This window comes from Nerophis lumbriciformis, linkage group LG15, assembly GCF_033978685.3.
Source record: "Nerophis lumbriciformis linkage group LG15, RoL_Nlum_v2.1, whole genome shotgun sequence".
Taxonomy (NCBI): Eukaryota; Metazoa; Chordata; class Actinopteri; order Syngnathiformes; family Syngnathidae; genus Nerophis; species Nerophis lumbriciformis.
This window is the reverse complement of record NC_084562.2, coordinates 43,305,155-43,333,018: the sequence shown is the minus strand read 5'-3', so window position 1 is coordinate 43,333,018 and position 27,864 is coordinate 43,305,155.

Below are 27,864 nucleotides of genomic sequence, written 5' to 3'. Positions count from 1 at the left end.
GCTCAGGCAAATCATATTGTCTAAATGCATGTTCCCATCGATAACGTGACATCATCGCTCTCGGAATATATATATACAGCCCGGCCCCCGGCCAAATTTTTTAACCCAATGCGGCCCCCCAAGTCAAAAAGTTTGGGGACCCCTGCTTTAAGCTGTATTTGCTGTCAAAGGTGCATTAACAAAGTATTGGGCAAATGTTGTGAATACTTATGTACATCTGATTTTTGTTTTTGTTTTTCATTACTAATGCATTTGCTAATTAAAAAAAAAACAAATTATTCCAAAAGGGAATAAGACTGTAAATGTAGAAAAAGTTAAGCACTGTGAATACTTTCCAGGTGCACTGTACATACAAAAATAGATAAATGAACAATTAAAAGGGAACCGCGCTTTTGGGGGCAATTCTTTGTCTCATCCACAATCCTTATGTGGGACAAGCGTGCACGTAGTTTTTCAGCTGAAAAACATAGCACAACATATACACACAGTGATTAAATGTATTTAACTATGTTTATGTTAAGGTATGTAAACAAGGTGACCATACAGGATCTTCAAACTCGACATGTTTGGTATTTCCTTTGCGACTGTTGGGTAAGCAGCGACCGAGGAGAGGGCATGACTAAGAAAACATTCAACGCTGCAAAGAACTACGAGATTGCCTGCTTCAGGTATGGTCTTGACGTAAACAAACACTCATAGCTCTGAGTCATAATATACACTAAAACTCGCCTTTTTTTTCTGTCAGGAATATTTTCCAGAACCGAACATCAACCGGTTTTAGAGATGAACATATTTGGGTGTCCATATTGGATCCTCCCTCCCAGAGTCCGTTCACTCGGGTCCAGAGGGTTTCTTGTTGCATGAGCCTGCTCCTCTGCACAATGGCCATAAATATTGCATTTTGGAACATTCCCGAGAATGAGGACTCACCAGTCGTCTTCTCCATCGGTGAATCTTTTTCTTTTTATTTATGACCTTGGCGGTTTCATTCAGCGCAGTTTAAAAAGGATTTGTTGAAGACTATTTAAACTGAGGTGAACATAACAAGACTGAGGGGTTGAGACCAATGCTGGGTCTCAATTCAACTTGAGCAATTTACATAAACATAATTATTCCAAATAACCCCCAGGAAACTTGCAGTAATATGGTATTGTATAAGGAAATGTGAGGCAGGGGCCGCAGTTGAAATGACCCTATGTGAGCGTGCCATTAATTGCCTGTAGTTGTGCATGAATGTGAGCATGAATAGTGATGAATGGCTGGTGAGAACTCACCTCTCACTCTAAGAAGCTGTTTACAGTACATCATTTTGAAATTGAAATAACTTCAAAAAGTTCAGTGCAGAAATAACTCAAATTTGCAAGCCAGATACAGTAAGACCTGCATCTTTAGCCCAGTGTCTTTCAACCACTGTGTGCCGTGAGATACAGTCTGGTGTGCTATGGGAGATTATGTAATTTCACCTATTTGGGTTCAAAATATTTTTTGCAAACCAGTAATTATAATCTGCAAATAATGTGTCGTTGTTGAGTGTTGGTGCTGTCGAGAGCTCGGCAGAGTAACTATGTTATTCTCCTCAGCGTGCAGGTAAAAAGGTGTCTAATGCTTAAACCAAAAGTAAACAAAAGGTGAGTGCCCCTAAGAAAAGACATTGAAGCTTAGGGATGGCTATGCAAAACGAAACTAAAACTGAACTGGCGACAAAGTAAACAAAAACAGAATGCTGGACGACAGCAAAGACTTACAGCGTGTGGAGCAGAGACGGCGTCCACAAAGTACATCCGTACATGACATGACAATCAACAATGTCCACAAAAAAAAAAGATAGCAACAACTGAAATATTCTTGATTGCTAAAACAAAGCAGGAGCAGGGAATATCGCTCAAAGGAAGACATGAAACTGCAACAGGAAAATACCAAAAAACAGGAATAGACACCAAAATAGGAGCGCAAGACAAGAACTAAAACGCTATGCACAGGAGCACAACCAAAAAACTCAAAATAAGTCACGGCGTGATGTGACAGGTGGTGACAGTAGACCTACTTTGAGATAAGAGCTATAGTGATGCATGCTTGGTTATGGTTTAAAGTCATACCCAACAATTGCGACAACGACTTTTTATTGTCTACTGAGTTTCCTTTCTTAATGATTTTTGCTAGTGGTGTGCCTCCGGATTTTTTCAATGAAAAAAAATGTGCCATAGCTCAGAAAAGGTTAAAAAAAAAACACTGCTTTAGCCCACACTTATAAACACAACATTTCGGTTTTTGCGCCCATCTTTCATAAACTGTACGTAAAGACCTAAAGTGTTTTGTATATACACAAAAGCCATATTTCTCTTAAAGGTTGTTTTCAAAACTCTAAAAAAAATTATGGTATTCGTGAGCACTTAACCAAGTCAAAACATCCACCTCACAGATGCTGATTATTGCTCAGGTGTGCAATAGTTTGGCTACTATAAAAGTACACTGTAAATATGCAGGTTTCAAGGTTCAAGGTTCAAGGGTTTTATTCGTCACATGCAGAGTACACCACAGTGAAATGCTTTTTTCCCTGCTCTTCAGATATTGCGTACAGTGGGATCCAAACACTAGTTGCTGAATCTAATACACTAAATACAAAAAATACAACAATTTGAATAGCTCTGATGTACATTAATTACAAGACAATAAGTTGCACAATAAGTCCCAGTAGTTATGGTAGAAGTATCAGTACAAGTAAAAGTTCAGTAGTCACATACAGTACTAGTGCAATGTCAAATAGTATAACAGTATATACAGTATATACAGTATAGGAAGTAATAAATATTAAGGTGTCTACAGTTCTTTTCGCAGTTGAGTAGTGACAGTAGTATGAACAAAGGTAATGGAACAGTATGACTTCTTTATACTCTTGTTTTTACATTATTTACAGTCATTGAATGAAGAGTATTGTAGTCCAGTAATTACAGTGGTAAGTAAATTGTTTCTTGTGCGTGTGGTTTTGTGCAATTGTGATAAGTGTTAATCAGCGGTGCAGTTGAGCAGTCTGATGGCTTGGGGATAGAAGCCCCTCCTGAGTCTCTCCGTGTTGGCCATGAGACTCCGGTAGCGCTTGCCTGACTGCAGCAGTGAGAAGAGGCAGTTGCTTGGGTGGCTAGAGACCCTCACTATCCTCTTGGCCTTGGATCTACACCGCCTGGTGTAGATGTTGCAGATGGTTGGTAGCACACCTCCGATGGTGCCCTCGGCTGATCTGGCCACTCTCTGCAGTCTGTTGCGGTCGTGTGCGGTGCTATTCCCAAACCAGGAGGTGATGTTTCCAGTCATGACACTCTCTGTTGTGCATGAGTAGAAGTTTATGAGGATCTTGTGGTTTAGTTTGAACTTCCTGAGTCTCCTGAGGAAGTAGAGACGCTGTCGTGCCTTTTTCACCACGTTGTCTATGTGTGTAGTCCAGGACAGGTCTTCTGATATTGTCACTCCGAGGTATTTGAAGTTGGTCACTCTCTCGACCGGCGTCCCGTCTATGCTGAGTGGACTGTAGTTCCTTGCTCCCCGTCTCCTAAAATCCACTATGATCTCCTTGGTCTTGCTGACGTTCAGGGCGAGGTGGTTCTCCTGACACCATAGTGCCAGGTTCTTCACTTCACTCAGGTAGGCCGTCTCATCATTACCGGAGATCAGGCCCACCATAGCTCAATAGAGTTGGTGGTGTTTTTAGCCACACAGTCATGTGTGTAGAGTGAATAGAGGAGGGGGCTCAGAACTGCCTGGGGGGGTCCGGTGTTGAGGATGATGGTTGATGAGGTGCAGTTCCCTGCTCTCATCACTTGTGGTCTGCCTGTCAGGAAATCCAGGACCCACTGACAGAGGGTTGAGTTCAAGCCCATGTCCTCGAGCTTGATGACGAACTCGGATGGTTTTGTCACACAGCACAATGCCACATGCCGCAAGTGTTGAGGGCACGGGACTAATAAACATAGCTTGTAAAACGGACGATTAATGTTCGGTTATTTTGACTAATTGACATTATAGTACTCAGAGAGTCTGGCGTTCAAGGTGTACACAAAGGTTGGAACCTGAATCAAGGTCTTAGATAGGAACTTGTAGCTGCTCCTGTGCCTGTAGTAGTGATCAGATCTTTGTCTATTATGACAGAGCAGGTGATTTCCATTGAATGAAGAACTTAACTGAAGAAACAATAAGGGCCTGATCTACTAAAGGTTTCCGTGTACTAAAACTCATGCAAACTTGGTAGCGCATACAAAGCAGATCTACTAAGGTCATGAGAAGAGGATCGAGTCTCTTAAGTGAGCAAAATAAGGAGGGCAATCCATTTAGATGGTCTGTCTTCATTAGGGATGGGAATTGAGAAGATTTTTCCGGTTCCAATTCCACTTTCGATTCTGCTCAATGATTCGGTTCTTTATCTTTTTTTATTGATTCTTATTTGGAAAAAAAGTTAACAAAAACATGGATTAGCATCAATTTTGTTTCGTTTAGAGCTAACATGACCTTACAAAGCAAACAGTGAGATCTTAAGAGGCACATAGCATAGAAAAACTATTTTGAAAGTAGATATTCAAAAACATTCTGTAGAATTTAACAAAATAAAACATATGTGGAAATCATACAAAAAAGTAACATTTTGTAAGGTTTTAAAACTTTTAAGAATCTTTGTCGTCCGCATGGAAAATATACTGTGCAATGTACAATGCAAAGGTTTGTTTGGATTTACAAGGTGAAAAAATGACATAGGCTCATACCGTGCAACACATGATAATGTATTTCAAGCCTTCGTTTGATATAATGTTGATAATTATTGCTTACAGTTTATGAAAACCTTGAATTGGAAATCTCCGAAAATGTGGGGTTTTCAAAAACTTTAAATCATGATCATCAAAATGATAACAAAGGCTTGACTTATCTCACTTTGCATGTAATGACTTTATATCACATATTAGTTTCGTATTTGAAGTTGAGTTGCTGACATGAATGGACTTTTACACTGTATTTTAGTTTGAGTTCCACCTTCCATGGTCATCTGAACGAGAAGGCATTAATTTCAATTTAACAGGTAATAACGCTAACATTATAGGCAGTATAAATACCTGTAGTATTTACCTCAGATGACTGCTGCTGCCTGGGATGAGATCGGTGCGGTTCAAAAACGCGACATTCAGTCATAGTTATTGCATGCTGTATTTTCAAATGCTTCAGCATATTGCTTGTATATCCTGCTCTGATGATTATTATTATTATTATTACAAGCAGCGTTATTGCAATCTTTTCTTGTAAAATGGCGGAAAACTTCAGAGCACTTCTTCCGCCCGGGCGCCGTTTTGTTGCAGTCTGATGTCACTACGCACGCTGCGTGATGACAGCATCCTCACCCGGAAGAACCGTAAAGGGAATCGTTTGAAAAAAGGGCAAGCAGTTCCAACGAATCGATACACTGGGAACCGGTTCTTATTCAGAACCTGTTTTCGATTCCCATCCATAGTTTTCATGAATATGCAGGATATATGCTTAACATCAGAATGCCCACAATACTGGGAGGAGAATATAATAACTTAGCACGCTCAATAATATTTATCAATACTAAAACTGTTCTGCCATCGCTATTTTGTGTCTTTATCTAGTACATCTGAAAAGTATGTGCAAACTGACACAGTTATGCACACGGCTGTGAAAAAGTAGAGGATCGCATTGCAAAAATAGCTGGATGGAGAATCCTTTGTCCTACGTATGTGTGTGTCAACATATTTGGACTGCCGTGTATGACAGAGTGCCCCAGTTTCTACCAATATTCACTTTGCACAGCCTTCGAAGAGGAGTGGACCAGTATCTACTCTAGTGTAACTGCAAATGGTTGTTCCACTAGATACTGAATGTCGACATGAGTCATTCTGAGGCTTGTCAACATAAACAGCTTCCACAGTTTATTCAGAGTAGAGTATTAGAACTACATTATTGGATAACACTTAGTGTGTGGGCGTATAGGGCAGGCACATATGCAAGTTCTAGTGTCTTCTAGCGTTTTCTGATATCAAAAAAGCAAATAAGCTATGGGATGGACAACTTTCAATTCATATTTAAGCCTTGCTCCATATTTGAGGTATATTAATTCTGGAATATAAGAAGAGCTATTGAGTGTACTATACATTAGCAAAGTCAGATTTGATGCATTACAGACTTATTATAATGTGATGCAGATTTAGGGCCTACATTGGTGCCTCCAGAATTTTTCCATAGGAGGTGGCCATATGGGGCCACTTTGAATCTTGGGGTGTCACACCAAAACTATAAGCCACGATTTCAGAATTGTATTCTACTGTTGTTGTAAACCGGCCTGTAGAAAATTATCAGAAAGACTTAAGGGAACGCCTAATGATATACCGTATTTTTCGGACTATAAGTCGCAGTTTTTTTCATAGTTTGGCCGGGGGTGCGACTTATACTCAGGAGCGACTTATGTGTGAAATTATTAACACATTCGCGTAAAATATCAAATAATATTATTTAGCTCATTCACGTAAGAGACTAGACGTATAAGATTTCATGGGATTTAGCGTTTAGGAGTGACAGATTGTTTGGTAAAGGTATAGCATGTTCTATATGTTATAGTTATTTGAATGACTCTTACCATAATATGTTACGTTAACATACCAGGCACGTTCTCAGTTGGTTATTTATGCCTCATATAACGTACACTTATTCAGACTGTTGTTCACTATTCTTTATTTATTTTAAATTGCCTTTCAAATGTCTATTCTTGGTGTTGGGTTTTATCAAATAAATTTCCCAAAAAAATGCGACTTATACTCCAGTGCGACTTATATATGTTTTTCTCCTTCTTTATTATGCATTTTCGGCTGGTGCAACTTATATTCCGGTGCGACTTATACTCCGAAAAATACGGTACTTCAGTTTATTGTGTAGTCTTGTTTTACTAAAGAATATTTTGACCTATGTACTTACAAATGGTCTTCTTTGTCTTCTATCTGAACTTGTTTTGATATTATTGACCGGTAGCACGTGCTGAGCAGTTGCTGGCAAGCGTAGCGCATGTTTCTTCGAAAAAGGCAAAATGGCGCCCAGAACGCTATGACAACGGACCCTAGCTGGCCAATCACTTTGAGTCTCACTTATTTAACCCTTGTGTAATGTTCATATTGTTGTTACTCAGCCGGTGTTTGTGGGTCTGATGGACCCGTTGCATTTTGTGGCTTTTAATGCCTCACAATCAAACACTTTTATGTTAAAATACTGAACAGATGCTTATTGGAATAAGGTAAGCATCTGTTCAGTCGTCTTCTCCATCGGTGAGTCTTTTTCTTTTTATTTATGACCTTGGCGGTTTCATTCAGCGCAGTTTAAAAAGGATTTGTTGAAGACTATTTAAACTGAGGTGAACATAACAAGACTGAGGGGTTGAAACCAATGCTGGGTTTCAATTCAACTTGAGCAATTTACATAAACATAATTATTCCAAATAACCCCCAGGAAACTTGCAGAAGAATCCCTGTGGGATGCAGAAACTGGCAGATAAATTTTCTGTGCAACGTTCATATTGTTATTACTCAGCCGGTGTTTGTGGGTCTGATGGACCCGTTGCATTTTGTGGCTTTTAATGCCTCACAATCAAACACTTTTATGTTAAAATACTGAACAGATGCTTATTGGAATAAGGTAAGCATCTGTGACTTTTATGTTAAAATACTGAACAGATGCTTATTGGAATAAGGTAAGCATCTGTTCAGTATTTTAACATAAAAGTGTTTGATTGTGAGGCATTAAAAGCCACAAAATGCAACGGGTCCATCAGACCCACAAACAACGGCTGAGTAACAACAATATGAACATTGCATGGAAATTTCTCTGCCAGTTTCTGCATCCCACAGGGATTCTTCTTTTGTGTTTCTGCACCTGCGGTTCCCACACAAGGTTGCAACATTGTTTGTCAACACTGTCTGCTCTCATTTTCTCGCACATTTGACCCTCTGATGTTCTGTGTACCTACACTCTGTCCTCCTCCTGTCTAGGCCTGCTGTGTGTGTGTGTGTGTGTGTGTGTGTGTGTGTGTGTGTGTGTGTGTGTGTGTGTGTGTGTGTGTGTGTGTGTGTGTGTGTGTGTGTGTGTGTGTGTGTGTGTGTGTGTATCTTATATTTAATAGAAATGTGTAGGAGGGGTGTATGGTGTGTGTTCATTAAATATGTATTCTGATATATGTTCTTCACAGAAAATGAGCCAAAGCCAGTGAGTCTCAGTTTGAAAAATTAATCAATTGTATCATTTTTCTTTTAATAAAAATCGAAAACGGGTCCCACAGACCCGAACACCACACAAGGGTTAATGAGCCGGACGTGACGTCATGTGAATACAACTTGATATAGATAGTAGATGGTATAGACCAGTGTTTTATAACCACTGTGCCGCGGCACACTAGTGCCGTGAGATGCAGTCTGGTGTGCCGTGGGAGATTATCTAATTTCACCTATTTGGGTTAAAAATATTTTTTGCAAACCAGTAATTATAGACTGCAAATGATGTGTTGTTGTTGAGTGTCGGTGCTGTCTAGAGCTTGGCTGAGTAACCATGTAATACTCTTCCATATCAGTAGGTGGCAGCCTGTAGCTAATTGCTTTGTAGATGTCGGGAACAGTGGGAGGCAGCGTGCAGGTAAAAAGGCATTTAATGCTTAAACCAAAAATAAACAAAAGGAAACGAAACTAAAACTGAACTGGCTTCAAAGTAGACAAAAACAGAATGCTGGACGACAGCAAAGACTTACGGTGGAGCAAAGACGGTGTCCACAACGTACATCCGAACATGACATGACAGTCAACAATGTCCCCACAAAGAAGGATAAAAACAACTGAAATATTCTTGATTGCTAAAACAAAGTAGATGCGGGAAATATCGCTGAAAGGAAGACATGAAACTGCTACAGGAAAATACCAAAAAAAATAGGAGCACAAGACAAGAACTAAAACACTACACACAGGAAAACAGCTAAAAATACAAAATAAGTCAGGGCGTGATGTGACAAGTGGTGACAGTACACCTACTTTGAAACAAGAGCTATATTGATGCATGCTTAGTTATGGTTTAAAGTCATATCCAACAATTGCGACAACGACTTTTTACTGTCAACTGAGTTTCGTTTTTTTAGTGATTTCAGCTGGTGGTGTGCCTCCGGATTTTTTCAACGCAAAAAAATGTGCCTTGGCTCAAAAAAGGTTGAAAAACGCTGGTATAGACGACTAAACAAGAGGCAACATTGTTTGGTACCTAATTTGTTCTGACATTAGTTTTCCTGATGAAACAAACCAAAATATGTCCAAATATACTTCTAAATATACTCCAGCTCATAAACTCACATTAAAACATGCTTTTATTTCCTAAAAGTAAAATATATAATAATAATTTTGAGGCAATTTTACTGCTGGTTTTGATGCACTCCACCGCTATATCCATGCAGTGTTTAGTGACCAGCGGCTCTCTAACACGCTCCCGCCAGCAAAATATACGTCAGAAAATTAACAACGGCCAAAAATAAACGTATTACCCTCATTTTGCCATAATCCTCATCCTTTGGACCAACAATATTGTAGAAATTATGACTTTTGTGTGATGTATGTCAACTCTGGCGTCTGCCTACAATGTATTGTGTGACGGGACAGCGGATCTCAGGCTGCGCTGGCTGGCTGGCTGCGAAGGCTGGTCGCTCATCACGGGCAGGTGTGTTGATTGCCGATCGATAGCAGCTGCGCGGAGGCACACACGTAGCAGAGAGGGAACGCCCGTGGGCGTGGTTCGCGGTGCGCTTGTCAGGGCGAACAGCAGGAGGAGAAGCAGCAGGAGTGTGACCAATAACAGGACCCCCCCCCCCCCCTTATGCGAGACTCTCTTTGGGTTGCCTCAGGGTGAGCTCGGTAAAAATCTTCAATAAGGGAGGGGTCGGCGATGTAAGACGACGGTACCCAGGACCTATCCTCAGGTCCATAGCCATCCCAGTCCACAAGGTAGATCCACCCTCTTCCTTGTCGTCAGACCCTGAGGATCTCTTTAACGGTCAAAACTTGGTCCCCATCCTCGAGGACCCTAGGAGAAGGAGGAGCCGGGGTGGAGGGGGACAGGGAGCTGCTAGCTACTGGCTTGATCTGGGAGACGTGAAAGACAGGGTGATTATCTCATCGAATGTGGAAGGTCCAATACTGCGGCAGGGTTAATCTTGGATTTGACTGTATAAGGCAGACCTGGGCATTCGGCGGCTCTTTGTCCCTGTCCGGCCCGCGTGAGGCCAATCATAAAGTACAAAATACATTTTAAAAAGTATCTATGTCGAGTGTGCAATACAACGGTGCTGCTTTTGTTTTGAAAAGCGTTATTTGTATTACTTCCGTGTGGACGTATGCTCGTGCGCGATTGTGAGTGAATGTGAACAGCGGCAATCACAAATTACAAAATTTTATTAAAAAAAACATCTATGTCGTGTGTGCAATACAACTGTGCTGCTTTTATTTTGAAAAGTGTTATTTATCAGCGGATGTCCGTGTGTAACCTGTGAGTGAAGGTGCACAGCGACAAGTGATGCCCGGTTATCCCCGAGACACTAAAAAGAGAAAAGTTGATGACGAATGGCGTGTTTTCAACAAGACATGGACTGCCAAGTATTTCTTTACAGAAATTAAAGGTAAAGCCATGTGCTTAATTTGTGGTACACAGGTTGCTGTGTTTAAAGAATATAGTGTAACGACCTGCTGAAGTTGATGTGTTCTTGAGTGAGTGATATTCAGAATTCCCATTGTTGTGAACGTAGCACGCCTGTAAGGTAAATGGTGAAAATGGAGGAAGCGTTGGCCCTCCAAATTCTGCGGCATCGTGTCAGGTGGGTTCTGGTAGAAGGAACTGCCACCTGATCTCCTGGGAGGGAAACAAAGGAGGTTCAAACCCTAGCCAGCATTAAAACGGAGACATACTGGTAGCTGCGCAGGTCATGGAGTTAAAAGAGTACTCCACCCTTGGATTTAATCTACTCCAGGAGTTGGACTGTTGGGCAGCCATACAGCGCAGCATAGTCTCCACCCGCTGGTTGGCCCTCTCCGCTTGACCGTGGTTTGGGTGTGGTAGCCGGAAGTCAGGCTGACCGTGGCCCCAATACCCTTGCAGAAATCTTGCCAGACCCGAGAAATGAATTGGGGGCCACGATCAGACACAATGTCGGTGGGATCCCGTGGATTCTGACCACATGTTGGACCAGCAGGTCTGTGGTCTCAGCCAAGGATGGGAGTTTGGGCAAGGGTATGAAGTGGGCAGCCTTGGAAAACCTGTCGACGATGGTGAGGATTGTGGTATTGCCTTTTGAGAGGGGCAGTCTCGTGATGAAGTCCAGAGCAACGTGGCACCAGGGTCGACTAGGAATGGGAAGAGGTTGTAAGAGGCCAGCAGGAGGACTGTGGCTAGCCTTGTTCCGGACGCAGACACTACAGGCGGCGACAAACTTGAAGGTATCCGCCTCCGTGGAAGGCCACCAGAAAAGGCGTCGAATAAATCCTAGCGACCTATGGACTCCGGCAGGTCAACAGATTTGAGTGTGCCCAGTCAAGTACCTTGGCCCTTAAGGTCTGCGGAACGAACAATCTGTTAGGGGTCCGCCTTCGGGACCAGGATCGGAACGTAGAGCCATCTTGACTAGGCCCTCAATCTCCCAAGTTACCATCCCAATGATGCAGTTCTGAGGGAGGATGGTCTTTGCAGTCGGTTTAGCGGTGGGTTCTTCAAAGAATATCCAAGAAAGAGCGTCCGCCCTGCCATTACGTGAACCGGGTCTGTAGGTGAGAGTATAGTTGAATCTACAAAAAATTGTGCCCAGCATGCTTGCCTGTCGTTTAATCTCTTAGTGGAACGAATGTGGATGAGGTTGTGGTGGTCAGTTAGGACCAGAAAAGGATGCTTGAACCCCTCCAGCCAGTGTCCCCATTCCACCAGCGCCTCGTGGATGGCCAACAGCTCCTTCTTCCCAGCGTCGTAGTTCCTCTCGGCTGATGAGAGGCGTCTAGAGAAGAATGCACATGGGTGCAACATATTACCCTCTCCGGACCGACAACACCGCCCCAATACCGGAGTCGGAAGCATCCACTTCCACAGTGAAGGGTTTGTCTGGGTCAGGGTGCACCAGAATGGAAGCAGAACTGAAGCTCTTTTTGAAACTCTGGAATGCCTCTTTTGCCTCCTTGTTCCACACAAAAGCTGTCAGGGTAGAGGTTTGTGCGTGGAGAGGTGCAGCTACCTTGCTGAAGTTCAAGATGAAGCGACGGTAGAATCCAGCAAAGCCAAGGAATCTTCTGAGTTCTGTACGGGATGCTGGTTGTGGCCACTCCACCACTGCCCTGCCTTTTTTGGGGTCAGCTCTGATATTACCCATCTCAATGATATGGCCTAGAAAGTCAACCGAAGAGGAATGGAACTCGCACTTCTCAGCCTTGAGGAATAATCGGTTCTCCAGGAGGTGCTGGAGGACCAGTCGGACGCGCTGTTGATGTTCCTGTATATTACGAAACCAGAATATCATCGAGGTACACAACCACAAGTCTCTCGAGCATGTCTCAGAACATCATTTACTAATGCCTGGAAAACGGCTGGGGCGTTGGTCAGGCCGAAGGGCATGACCCGGTACTCAAAGTGACCCAGGTGCGTGTTAAAGGCCGTCTTCCACTCGTCCCCCTTCCTAATCCGGATGAGATGGTACGCATTATGGAGGTCCAGCTTGGTGAAGACGGTCGCAGGGGCAAGAGGCTCGAAGGAGGAGCTCATGAGGGATAGAGTATAACGGTTCTTGACTGTGATGAGGTTAAGTAGTTACAGGATCATACATTGGTCATATTCAAAGTCCTCATGTAACCAGGAACATATTTCCTGAGTTTATAAACATAATATACATTTTTAAAAAAGCAAATGAAGATTTTGTGGTGTTAAAAAATATCGATGTAATCATAGCAGTATTGACTAGATACGCTATTGTGCGTGGTATCATTACAGTGGATGTTAAGTGTAGATCCACCAATGGTGTTTGTTTATATTGTAGTGCCCCGTAAGAGTTGGTGCTGCAGAGAATTCTGGGATTTTTTTCTGTAGTGTGTATGTTGTGTGCAAATATTCTTCCAAAATGTGTTTGTCGTTGTTGTTTAGTGTGGTTTCACTATATGGCACATGTTTATGACAGTGTTGGTGGTGTTCATACTGCTGTTGAATAAGCATGCCCTTCATTCGCTCATATGCAGCGTGTTCAAAGTCAAGATGAACGTATCATAAGTTCATAATAGGGCATAATGAAATCTGGGTTAGGCTTTGTTCATTATAGACTATATAATGTGCAACTCTTTTTTAATGTAAAATCGGACCAAACTTTCCACAAAGTTAACAACAACAACAAGATTGATAATTCAAAAGTTAATTGAAAGATTGAAAATTGCCATCGATCCCTTGTGGGTGCTCGGTATTGTCCGTGCATGCCCGGGCCCTGAAGCACCCACGGGATCGGCGCCTTTGCTCGCAACACACCCACTAATAGTACACACAATTTTATAGTTTGCACACACTGTTTAGCGTGTGTTATTTGGACCTTTGTTGATCCGGCCCTTGGTATGTTGGTTTTAAATTCATGGTGCTACACTATCCCTGCTCAGGTCCACTGCAGATCACTTGGCAGGACATCATGGTGGGTGTTGAGAGTGGTCTTCTCATGTTTCCAATAAACATTCTCATCATTACCATTTTCCGAAGCATCAGACCTCGCATCATTTCCAAGCCTCATAAAATCAGCTCGGAGGAAACCTTGAAACTCCTGTTGGTTACCATACCAACCATTCTCAAGGTGTGTTTTGTAACATATAAATAATTAGGTGTTGTTTTGTATTGCACATTTTTATTGTCATGACTGACCCCTGTCAGTCAAGGGCCATGGATATCAACTTAGTCAAGGTTTTTGTCGGCCACACTGACATTGGCGATTTGTTTTCGCTCCTTCCAGGAAACGGAGGAGGTCATTTTTCTAGTGAGGAGGAGTCAACGCAACAAAATGGAAGAAATACACAGTTTGGAGTCTCTCGCTGATCTTTGCCCAGCCTTGAACAGAGTGCATGAATTAATCCATATTATGCAAGGTATTAGTCATGTGGAAATCAAAAGACGTACAAAGAAATGTGCTGAAATAATTTTTTGTGTGTGTCAAGGGGAAGCTGAGAGTGACTTTCACTGGGTTTACTGCAGCAAGTTTCTCTTGGCTGCTCTTTCTCGCCTCCTCGTGTGCCTGGAGAGCTTGGACGGAAAGAACTTCCTGAGTTCACAGGAACACATACAAACTCTGGACATCACCAACTTGCTGGTTCGCAAGGCTGACATGGTCTTCAGCAGTCACTTGGCATACTGGTCAGCTCGTACCACCATGATTATTGTACTTTCCGGGCTATAGAGCGCATCGGTATTCAAGCCGCACCCGTCACATTTTAGAAGAAATAAATATATTTACATATACACGTTGCAGATATACACCGGTACAAAAGATTTTGTAAATGTTTATGAACATACCTTAACTGGTTGTCTCACGGCAGTAAAACGGCTAATCAAACAAAACAGAAGTCATCATCGTGGACCCACTAGCTGCGGAAACGAGCTCTCCGATCAGCTTAACAGACTCGATAAATCCACAATGACGTTATGGTGAATTTACGAAACTGGAACAATATAAAAAGAATGCCATTGTAAAGTGTGGAAGTCGCTTCCTAGCAGTTCCATTGAAGACACGGCACAAGAGTCCAGCGTGCAGGTTTAACAAGGTTTTTAATGATAATGTTTGGCAATAATCGGTTTTCAGTCATGTCCGTATCCTCCTCTCCCTCCTGCACCCGGCCGCTCACCGTTAAAGGGGAACATTATCACCAGACCTATGTAAGCGTCAATATATACCTTGATGTTGCAGAAAAAAGACCACATATTTTTTTAACCGATTTCCGAACTCTAAATGGGTGAATTTTGGCGAATTAAACGCCGTTCTAATATTCGCTCTCGGAGCGATGACGTCACAACGTGGCGTTACATCGGGAAGCAATCCGCCATTTTCTCAAACACCGAGTCAAATCAGCTCTGTTATTTTCCGTTTTTTCGATTGTTTTCCGTACCTTGGAGACATCATGCCTCGTCGGTGTGTTGTCGGAGGGTGTAACAACACGAACAGGGACGGATTCAAGTTGCACCAGTGGCCCAAAGATGCGAAAGTGGCAAGAAATTGGACGTTTGTTCCGCACACTTTACAGACGAAAGCTATGCTACGACAGAGATGGCAAGAATGTGTGGATATCCTGCGACACTCAAAGCAGATGCATTTCCAACGATAAAGTCAAAGAAATCTGCCGCCAGACCCCCTTGAATCTGCCGGAGTGTGTGAGCAATTTAGGGACAAAGGGCCTCGGTAGCACGGCAAGCAATGGCGGCAGTTTGTTCCCGCAGACGAGCGAGCTAAACCCCCTATCGACCCTAGCTTCCCTGGCCTGCTGACATCAACTCCAAAACTGGACAGATCAGCTTTCAGGAAAAGAGCGCGGAACAGAATATATTAATTGATCAAAATTGGGCTGTCTGCACTCTCAAAGTGCATGTTGTTGCCAAATGTATTTCATATGCTGTAAACCTAGTTCATATTTGCTAGTTTCCTTTAATGACAAACAAACACATACCAATCGTTGGTTAAAAGGCGATCGCAGAATTCGTCCTCGCTTTCTCCCGTGTCGCTGGCTGTCGTGTCGTTTTCGTCGGTTTCGCTTGCATACGGTTCAAACCGATATGGCTCAATAGCTTCAGTTTCTTCTTCAATTTCATTTTCGCTACCTGCCTCCACACTACAACCATCCGTTTCAATACATTCGTAATCTGTTGAATCGCTTAAGCCGCTGAAATCCGAGTCTGAATCCGAGCTAATGTCGCTATAGCTTGCTGTTTGCTCTGCCATGTTTGTTTGTGTTGGCTTCACTATGTGACGTCACAGGAAAATGGACGGGTGGTTAAAATCAGGCACTTTGAAGCTTTTTTTAGGGATATTGCGTGATGGGTAAAATTTTGAAAAAAACTTCGAAAAATAAAATAAGCCACTGGGAACTGATTTTTAATGGTTTTAACCATTCTGAAATTGTGATAATGTTCCCCTTTAAAGACAACAGATGATTAGATTAACACGTACCACCTGTGAAATCTAATCACCTGCCAGCTGTGTCTCGCCGTCAGCACATGCCCCTCCCCTGCCCGATGGTGCCCTCCCTCAGCACCATGGACAGCGGCGGTGACTTCCCCCCCCCCCCCACACACACACACACACACACCCATAAGGTAGTAATACTAACACAGACAAAAAGAATGCTACAGAGGCACTTGCTAACATGTTAGCATATTCACTAATGCTAACAACGCTAGCCTAGGACCGTTTAATAAGTATGAATTGTTATAGGTATGTTGTAAATCTTACAAACGTTGCTTGGGGTGATGAATGAAGAATCATTTCGAGCAGAAACGCTATGGACGAATACTTCCTGTTCAAGGAACAAAACAGGAAGCCCGCAGCACCTGCAGTGAGCAAACTCGTGCAAAAATGGCGCAATAGCACAAACAATAATACACCTTTTCAGTGTCTCTGTTGGTGTATTATGATCATTGGCGAAGAAAAGTGTATGAATTAGTCGCACCGTTTATAAGCCGCAGAGTGCTAAGCGGAGGAAAAAGGTAGCAGCTTATAGTCCGGAAAATATAGTAGTTTATTTAATGTGAACATTTTTGTCTTATTCCATATTCTTGTTTGTGGGCCAGCCCACTTCCTGTAAAGAAGAAGACGAGACCAGTGGGGTGTTGGCTCCCCTGGTGGTGTGTGTTCCTTGGGTGGTTCCTGTTACTTTCCCTCAGCGGCGTGTCTACTTTCTTCACCTTACTCTATGGATTTTATTACGGCAGAGCAAAGTCCATCAAGTGGATCATGTCTCTGGGCCTCTCCCTCTTTCAGAGCATCTTTATATTGCAGCCTCTCAAGGTTGGTATGGTTGAAACTAATCAATTAAAACTGATATGTTCATCATTGGTAATGGTACAGGACTTATTTTTTATTAATAAGGACCTGCGTGACATTATAGTTGTGGATGTCTGATAAGGCCTAAAATCTATATTGCAATATATATTGCTGCCCCCTGCGATAACAATATATATCATATGTTATTTTGTATGATAATGATAATAGAGGCATTTCAAATTGGGTTATAAGGGTTGCAAATTTAGCTGCTGGAGTATTCTGTAACATATTGCGTGTTTTCCAATTGTAATATTTTGTCAAAACTATTGTTAAGGTACTTGCTAATTTACAGCTAATATATATGGTTCTATCAACACTTCTGTTAAAGGGTACTAAGCACTTATTCGTCTGTTGTTTGGATACTTTACATTACTTTTTGGGCGATACTACAGTTTTGGGTATCGATCAAATATCAAGTAGTTACAGAGGCAATATGGGTCACATCAATGTTGATAATGATACATGATTATATTTGTTATTATAATCTGACCATAACACTGGATGGCGGCGTAACAATATCAACTAAACATTTCCTACTGTTGGCCCTGATTGAAATCCTTTGGTTGTTGCCCTCCTGTGTCCAAGGACATATTTCCTGAATTCGTAAAAAATAACAAAAATTATTTGATTATGAAAATTATTGACCTAACCACTACTGTCGATATTTGTATGGATGCGCCCCACCTTTGTTTACATTCGAGAGCTACGGCTTGAGGTGAGCATTATCGTCCTATGATGTGTAGTGTAGCATGTTTACCTATTCCTGGTCCTCAGGACATGATATTCGTAAGAAACGTAGTTTATTAACCGCCGTGGAGACAAGGACTACTGACTTGCTGTAGAAGTGGCTTTGCACTGTGGAGGGACATTAGCCACTGGCACGAATGCTACTTTGCGTTGAGGACGCTTCTGTTTGCTTGGAGCTGTTAGATTTGCGGAACACAGCTAGAACATACAACATACAGTTTGACGATATAACGATAGTATTAAAAGCTTTATTGATGGCCAAATGTATCGTATTTTCCGGACCATAGGGCACACAGGATTAAAAGGCAAACTGCCATTGAGCGGGTCTAGTCAGGTCTATTAAAGGGGTCAATTTCTTCTTTTTTTCTAAATGGAAAACACGTCCTTGTGGTCTACATAACATGTAATGGTGGTTCTTTGGTCAAAATGTTGCATAGATGATGATTTACAGATCATCTTCAAGCCGCTTTCTGATAGTCGCTTCCGGATGCGGCGTTTTGTGGGCGGCCTTATTTACATGGCTCACATTCTGCAGCATCTTCTCCCCGTCATCTTTGTTGTAGCGGTGTAGCGTGCAAGGATGGTAGTGGAAGAAGTGTCAAAAGATGGAGCTAACTGTTTTAATGACATTCAGACTTTACTTAAATCAATAACGGAGCAGCATCTCCTCACCCGGAAACAACAACACCAGAAATGTGTCCCGTGAAAAACCGTCCGACCGGAACTCTCTAATAACTAAAGTTCCTTGAGTGTATAATGTAAACTCACTACACCGGTATGTTTTAGCGCTTTCATGGCGAGTTTACTGACAGATATAAGTAAGAACTTAAAACTACTTTATATTAGAAATGGCAACAGCGGAGGATGAATGTCCCATAACAAGAAGATAGAGAAAAAGAAGAAGCTTATCGACTACGGTGTCCGCACAGACTAAAATTTTCAGGACTTATGCAGATCCCAAATACAGATCAGCAGCTACCAGAAGGTAAAAAAAATTGCTTTTGCATAATATTGCGAAACAAAACGACACATAATATATCTTACCTTATACACACACCATAATAGTACTCGTAAGTTGAAGCACAGTACAATCCATCAAGCGGTGCGGCTTCATAGCTTACCAAAGTCGTACTAAAACATTTTGATAGATTTTTGAGCGTCGTGTGTAATTTTGTAAATTTTCAATGGAACATATAACATTTTGTTGCTGTTTACGTGAGTCATATTGCAGTCTACACGTATCTTTTATGTGTGACTGCCATCATATTGCAGTCTACACGTAGAGTATCTCTTATGTGTGACTGACTGGTCACACTTATTATTTCACCATGTACCAAATAAAATAGCTTCGAGGTCGGTAAGCACAACCAAAATTATTCCGTACATCAGGCGTACCGGGTTATAAGGCGCACTGTCGAGTTTTGAGAAAATGAAAGGATTTTAAGTGTGCCTTATAGTCCAAAAAATGTGGTACATCATTTATATTGTATATATTCTATATCGCGCAACCCTAATTATAATCATGATATGCTCTGTGGCAAAAGCACCTTACATGACTACAATATTTATTTGTTATGTGTTTCTTCTATCATGTGTTTCTTTATTCTTTATTATATATTCGAACAGACCTATTTAAGTGCTTTGTTTATAACGCAGTTGTTTCTGAAATCGTAACATAAATGTGCGAGTAATTTCTTCTACATTTATAGGTGATCGGAGTTGCTGTCTTTTTCGCCCTGTTGCTCAAACCTGTGGCAGTGGAGGAAAGTGAAGAAATTGAACAAGTGTTGTTAGGTAAGGCGGTCAGAAGGGTCAAGATGCTGTCGTGTAATGTTCTTTCACTATTGGGTAAATACACTTTTCATGTTTTCAGTATATGTAGTCCCTGAAGTGATGACACGACATCAGCATTGTCTCGTCAGTGCTTTGTATGTCCAATGATTCTGGTTCTAGATCCAAGGATGAGCAGCTTTAAAGCCTCTTCACACAGTTATTGAACAATTGCAGTCAAACCTTTAAAGATTACAGTCTTTAATGTAAGAACTACAACAGATTTCAAAATAGTATAAGACCCGAATTTTCTCACATAGTTAAAGGGGAACTGCACTTTTTGGGGGGGAATTTTGCCTATCGATCACAATACTTATGAGACACAAGAAGACAAAAGGTTTAGTTTTTAGTTTTTTGCAGTCTAACTTGTAAAAATCAGCTTGTTTTAGGTGGCTAGCTATGACACTAATGGGAGAAATCGGTTTTACCGCTAAATTACTTTAAAAATGCATTCAAAAACCGTCAACACTACTTCATGTACGTTCCATAACCTGTATAATAACTAATAACTGTTGCGTCTGCCCAGCATTCCCTCTCGGGGAATTAAAGTCACTGGTCAATCCCAAGTTCTTTCGATGACATATATGCTGAGTAAGAAGAGCCATCAAGACAGAATAGGAATATTATCAAGTTTTACTGAAGCTTCAGGAGACCAGCCCACACCAATACATTCATAACAGCTTCTCAATTTTTTCTAACATTCAAACGGAAAAAAGCTACTTCTTGAAAAGGATAGCAGTCCCCCCCCACGATATTAGCCGTAATCCAGCTACAGCGAGAGATAAGCTTAGCTTCTACGTCAGCACCCGAATTGCGTTTGAGTTTGTAATGCACAGCACAATGTGATACGACAACAATTTGTACTGACTGAATGACATGAACAATTATATTACAGTATCTGCAAAGTATTTGTCCACATTTCTTGTTTTGTTTGTACACAGCTAGCTCGACAGCGTATGTACTGTAGTTGTACTAACATGCATGACGTGCTGCGTGTATCATGATCAACAGTATAGTAACTCACTCAATGGACAGTTGTTTGTTTAGTCCAGCTGGCTGGGGACGTTTCCAGTTGATTTTGGGTATGCAATTCATTTATGTCTGCATTGCTTGGCTCCAAGTTCCACATTTGCAGCGTCAAAGTCACGGCGACCTCACTCTCTGACCTCACTCTTTTGGCTTCTGTCTGCTTCAACGTTTCACTCTCCCTCAAAACTCGCCTCCAGAAAGAGCAGTTCATCCTCTGTATATTCAGCTTCAAAAAGATAAAGTTGTGAATCCAGATTAGTCCAAAAATAGTCATTGTTTGTCACCAAGTCTGCCATGATTAGAACACACTCACGTTTTTTTCCGGAAGTAGGAACATACAACTGTTGCTGAAAGTTGAAAGTCCGTTGCTATGGAAACAGAAACAAATGCGCCAGGGAAATAAGTTCCGGCAATGCTTAAAATAACCAAAACACAGTAAATATTGTACATATTACATAGTGTTATGAATGTGTCTGTTACTGTTAAGGATTGTGAACAATAGGCACATTTCCAAAAAAGGTGAAGTTCTCCTTTAAATGGGCTGTCACAGTTACATTTTCCAAAGCAAAAAATAAAACATAAACACCGTTGGCTGGCTTATGATAATCAGTGGTTTAATAGAACACATTTGTTTTACAATTGTTTATAGTTTCCACAATTACCGTACTTTCTGGACTCTAGAGCGCACCGGTATATAAGCTGCACCCACTAAATTTTCTGAGAAATTTTGTTTTTTCTACATTATCCGCAACGGACTGTAACCTACGATATATACTGTACATAGTGAAATAAGTTATTTACACGGCAAAAAATTGTAAATGTATATTTACATATTTTAATTGTTTTCAAACACGGCAGGAAAATGGCTGATCAAACAATACAGAAGTCATCGTCTTGGACCCACTAGCTGCCGAAGCTAACTCTCCAATCATCAAAATAGACTCAATTACTCCATTCTGATGTTTTGGTAAATTTACTGAGGAATTTGTGGAACTGAAACCATACAAAAAGAATGACATTGTAAGTTAATAGTACTAACACAGACACGTGTAAATGTGTTAGCATATTAGCTCATGCTAACGATGCTAGCTTGATTACATTATGATAGCACAAACTTTTCTTTGAGACAATACTTGAAGCGATTCTTGTCAAAACGAAACGCAATTGGTGGAAACTACTTTCTCTCCTACCGAGGTAAGTACGTAATTCGCAAGCGCAGTGGAAAACTGTGCTGTGCTCAGTCATTCAGTGTGTCATTTGATTATTTAGGACAATTACTGGCAATTAAAAGGAGTCGTTTAATATCATAAAACAGCACATATATGTATGTATGCATTTGGAGACACTGCATACAGAGTTGAATATAAATAAGACAACACATTCAGTGCAGAAAAACAACATAATGTTTGACTCCAGAAGAGCAGCAACACTTGAAGTACACTACATTTTAAATTTTACCAAACACATTAGGTAAATTAGCACAAAGTATCGGTATCGGTTCGGTATTGCCGATACTAGCGATACTGAATTTTACTCGGAAAAGACAATCAGCGGTATCGCACATCACTTGCTTAAGGCACTAAACAGAAGGCAATACTGTAGACCAGGGGTCCCCAAACCTTTTGACTCGGGGGCTGCATTGGGTTAAAAAAATTATATATATATATATATATATATATATATATATATATATATATATATATATATATATATATATATATATATATATATATATATATTCCAAGCGCGATGATGTCAGAAAATGCATTTTTAGACAATATGATTTGCCTGAGCGGCTAGGAGACACAGAGAGTAATTTTTTTTTTTTTTTTTAACAGGCGGGATATTGGAGGCGGGCCGTAGTTTGGGGACCCCTGCTGTAGATGTTGAGAGAGTGAACTTGTCCAAAAGATGGTGCCATATCACAAACAATAACACGACTGTTGAACTTTTGTTGAAATCAAAACATTATGGATGTTAGCAAAGAAAAATCCATTAATTAACTGCACCGGTTTATAAGCCGCGGGCTTCAAAGCGTAAGAAAAAAGTAGCGGCTTATAGTCCGGAAAATACGGTACCAAGTTTAAGTAAAAAAAACATTTTACATCCCGAACAAAATAATTGCGGCAGTCACTTACCCTGTCTTGTCCACATGTACGTGCAGGGACACATACAAAAGCAGTCAAAGAGAAGCAACAATTTGCAGTCATGTTGTAGTTATATTAGAATATACATTCAATGACATCTAACACTTAGGGCCTGACTAACCAAGATCCAAATACCACGTGCTAAACGGCGTGTGCAATCTATAAAATAGCGTGTACTATTAGCGGGCGTGTTGCTTGCGATCTACTACCATTACACTAACTGGTGCAGACCACCTTATTTAAATTAAAGTTTTGCGTGTCTACGCAGCTTTCACCATGGAGACACTCATTTACTGCACATTCATGTTATCATGTTCCTTCCTACCTGTGGTGTTTTACTATGTTTCGAACAGGCAGCAGACATGTACCATTTTTTATGGGCATTTTAGAAGCAGTCCAGTGCATCCACAATGTAACCCACTTTTTTTGTGCGCTGCAAATGCGCTCATGGGAGAGGGGTTGTGTGTGTGTGTGTGTGTGTGTGTGTGTGTGTGTGTGTGTGTGTGTGTGTGTGTGTGTGTGTGTGTGTGTGTGTGTGTGTGTGTGTGTGTGTGTGTGTGTGTGTGTGTGTGTGTGTGTGTGTGTGTGTGTGTGTGTGGCAAAAATATATATATTCTATTTCACCACTCACAGAAATCCGGACTCCTCATTCATCAATCATCAAGTTCCGTTTGGCCGAGTGTCCTCCCGTAACCATGGATACAGACGGATCATTTTCTTCCTGAACATACTGCATTGTATCAACATTAACGTGACTGTTGTGTGTTTTTATTTTACCAGAACAACAAGACAAGTGCAGGCGTTATTCTGGCAGAGATTCGCTCTGAGAAGACTGAAAAACACTCACAAGCTTCGTTTTGACACAGTTATGTTTTTTGGAGAGAATACTAAAATGACAAAAACAGGCAATAATGTGAAATGATACATGCAGGATACCAAAATATGAAACAATTCTGATTACACAAAATACATTGTTATTTCATATAAATAATCACATGAATAATTGTTATATTGTTTTTATGTTTAGAATAGACTGCATTGTTAGGTTTATAGGATCAACATAGCAGAATGACAATGTATAGTACATTCATTATAGGAACTGTTGTGCTAATTTTGACATACTGTAATGTGTCATTGAGGAACATTCTTCAAATAACTAATAATACTCATCATTAATATGTTTTCTGTTAGACTGATATATTATTTAATTTGACTATGTTATTGGTAACTTTTTGCCTTTATTCTGAATATTTTCAAAATGGACAAACTTTCAATAAATGGCCAGTAAGATTTTATGTTATGTTATGTTTTGTTGTTTTATTGCCAACTCATGCCGAATGAATAGAATTCACAAGGATGGTTAAATATTTTGGGTGAAACTGTGTCATGCCAACCAGAAAAACTGTTTTGCACTGATTAGTGGGGGGATTGAAGGGGCCAATGCAAAAATAATCCAAAACCAAAAATGTACAAACACCATAAAACACATACAATACAAAGCAATACAAAAAACACATTTTTCTAACTGATTTATTTTTAATACTTAGCTTATTTTTCTCACATTTAGCAATTTTCTACGCATTTGAGGGAACATAAAAGCTGAATGTAAATATAAATGTTAAATGTATATCTTAAATATAAATATAAATATTGGATTTAAATGTCAAATCTAAATGTTTTGCCAAGTGTAAAGCTAAATATTTTAGGAAATATGTAAATATCCCACTGTTCCTATGCCTCTCAGTGCGCAAAGACACGCCAGCATCTCTGGTCGCCCGTGTTGTTGAAGCATTTACATTTTATATATTGACCATTTATATTTAACCTCTTAAGGCCCAAGCTGTTTGTTTACATGTTTTTTTTTCTCTTTGTTATTTGGGCTTATTGGACCCTAATTAGAATAAAAACTAAAAATCATCGTTTAATATGATGTACTTAGTCCATAGGTGCACAAACGTGTACTTCATGTGTAGTGACATGCAAATTTTTATTTTTACACTTTTTTTTCCAAATTCCATTGTATGTTATACTCTTCTGACACCACCAGCTGGCAGTATAAGTGTCCATATGTCGGCATAAGACCCCAATTCAGTAGTGTACACAATTTTGGAAATAAGAGCTAAAAGGTGCTGTCCACGCATGTGGCCACTAAGCCTTTAGAGGTTAACATTTAGATTTGAAGGTGACATATGCAATAATTTAATGTCAAGTCATCATTAAATGGCCCTGATATGTCAAAAGGCATTAATAAATCATGTTCTTTACCTTTATGACCAATAACAGTAGTTCAGCCAGATATGCTCATTTCAAAATTAGATTTACAGCCCCAAAATATTATTTTTGTTTTCATTTCGATGCCCCGCCCTCCACCGTTTGACCAATTAAAAAGTCTGTGAGTGTGTTACATCCAGGTTGCCAGTTACGCACCGCCCTCTTCGCCGAGCTAGTGCCACTGGTAAAGTTACTAAACATGTCAGACCTTAGTAAGTCTAAAAGGCCTTGTTACGATTCTCAACTTATTCATGACAAAGTCAGGAACAAAACAAGGATTTGTATCAGGATGCCTTTGAAAGATGGAGACAATTGAAGGCAGAGAAGATTTTTTTCATCTGACGCCAAACTTTCTAATTTCCTTTTCGATAGGTAAGTCAGGCATTTATGTTTTCTTATTACTTGTAATAAATGGAAATTGACATTTAGTATGTAAACTATATTGTCCAATACAGTCTATGATCTTGTCTAACGAAGCTTGTATGTTCGTGTAACCAATGCTTAGGAGCGAAGCACCATCACACTAGTGCAGTGGTTCTTAACCTTGTTGGAGGTACCGAACCCCACCAGTTTTATATGCGCATTCACTGAACCCTTCTTTAGTGAAAAATAAAATGTTTTTTCAACTCAAGAAAAATTTATGTTTTTTTACTGGTGCAAAAAACTGTGCATGAACATCACCTTGTTCAAAGAACAAAACCAACACAGTGCATAAACTCACAACAAAGTACACACCTTACACACATTACCATGAATTGATTAACGTGGACCCCGACTTAAACAAGTTGAAAAACTTATTCGGGTGTTACCATTTAGTGGTCAATTGTACGGAATATGTACTGTACTGTGTAAACTGTACTGTTTCATATAATGTATTTTCTTCCTTTGCAATCTACTAGTAAAAGTTTAAATCGATCACTCAGAAAACTTGCAAATCAGATGGAAAATTAGAGGGAACATTGTTTGGGGGTATCCATAATACGCCGATGGGGAGAAGTTTTTATTTACGCGATAAGTCAGATGTGTCTTTACCTCCGTGGCGGAAGCTCCGCCGAACCCCTGAGGCCGACTCACCGAACCCCTAGGGTTCGATCGAACCCAGGTTGAGAACCACTGCATTAGTGTAATGCTTACTTAGCATGCTAGCCCGGTCAATGACACATCGACATATAGGCTAACGGGGGAAATATATGCCCATTAGCCTATATGTCGATGTGTCATCCAACTGACAAGGTAAAATATAAACATAAAACCTATGTGGATATGTGTAGTGTCCGTGCCTATTTCGTTCTCAATATGCTGATACGCTGAGGAAATGCGTTCCAACATTAGCACGGCTAATTGCGGTTTCTGGTACTGTTTGGGCATCAGGCACATATGGGGTGGTATTTGCTTGGCACAATGTAATGCATTACAAGTAATGATTTTCTACTTTGTGTTTTGACATGGTAGTAGGCTACATGATTTATGCGTAACGTGGTTTATGTGTAACGTGGGTTGGCTCATAGAATCGCACTCTGCACTGAAAGATGGTGATGTGCGTCCATGGAAGAGAATGCAGTGCATCAGGTTGGATACAACATGGGGTTATGCTGAACGAAATGTGGCGGTAATTTTACTGTTGGCCTTGGCTTGCCATCAAAGTATGCCTATGCGATATATAATATATTCAGTGACGTGCGGTGAGGTTCATGGCTGGTGAGGCACTGACTTCATCACAGTCAGATTTACAAACATATGAACCCTAAAGAGTATCTTATTCACCATTTGATTGGCAGCAGTTAACGGGTTATGTTTAAAAGCTCATACCAGCATTCTTCCCTGCTTGGCACTCAGCATCAAGGGTTGGAATTGGGGGTTAAATCACCAAAAATGATTCCCGGGCGCGGCGCCGCTGCTGCCCACTGCTCCTCTCACCTCCCAGGGGGTGAGCAAGGAGATGGGTCAAATGCAAAGGACAAATTTTCAATCATTGGTACTTTAACTTAACTTTAACTTTACACATACAAACTGTAGCACACAAAAAAGCACATTTAATTAAAAAAAAACGTTATTATGGTCTTACCTTTACTTATAAATGAAGTCCATGCGCAGCTCCTTTTGAACAAAAGTATCGATAACTTGTTTATAGAAGTCTTCCTTATCTTTCTTCAGTTTTAAAAGTCTCTCTGTCTCGATGGAGATCTTCCTTTAAGTATTACCTCCTGCCTCGATTGAAAGTCCAGTTTAGAAAACTGTTTTATTTTAGATATGTAATCCTCCATGTTAAAAGTCCAGGCAAGAGGAAAAAATAAACGATCGCTGCTAACTGTTGCTGCTTGTTGTCACTTCTTCCGCAGCCGAGTAGTCGCAAAAATTATCTCTGGGATCACTACCGCCCTCTACCACCAGGAGGCGGGATTACTGCGAGCCTCAGCCAGTGCGTCTTTTGCAGCCGTTTTATGATTGCTCAGCACAAGAAATACGTTACACACATACAGTTGTTGACAAAATACACTGTACATTATATACCTCAGCTAACTAAACTATGGAAATGTATAATATAATTCATATAGCAATACGGTCTCACTGCACAGCAGGCCAGCAGTTAGCCCAGTCATTGCGCAATCCATGGTGAGGCTCAACTCAGTGACGTGCCTCAACTGGCTGCTGACTCACCGCAAGTCTCTTCTCAGTATTTGAACGGCAAATGTGAAAATTCAGCGATTTTGAATAAAAATAATCTAAAACTGGTGAAGTTAAATGGAA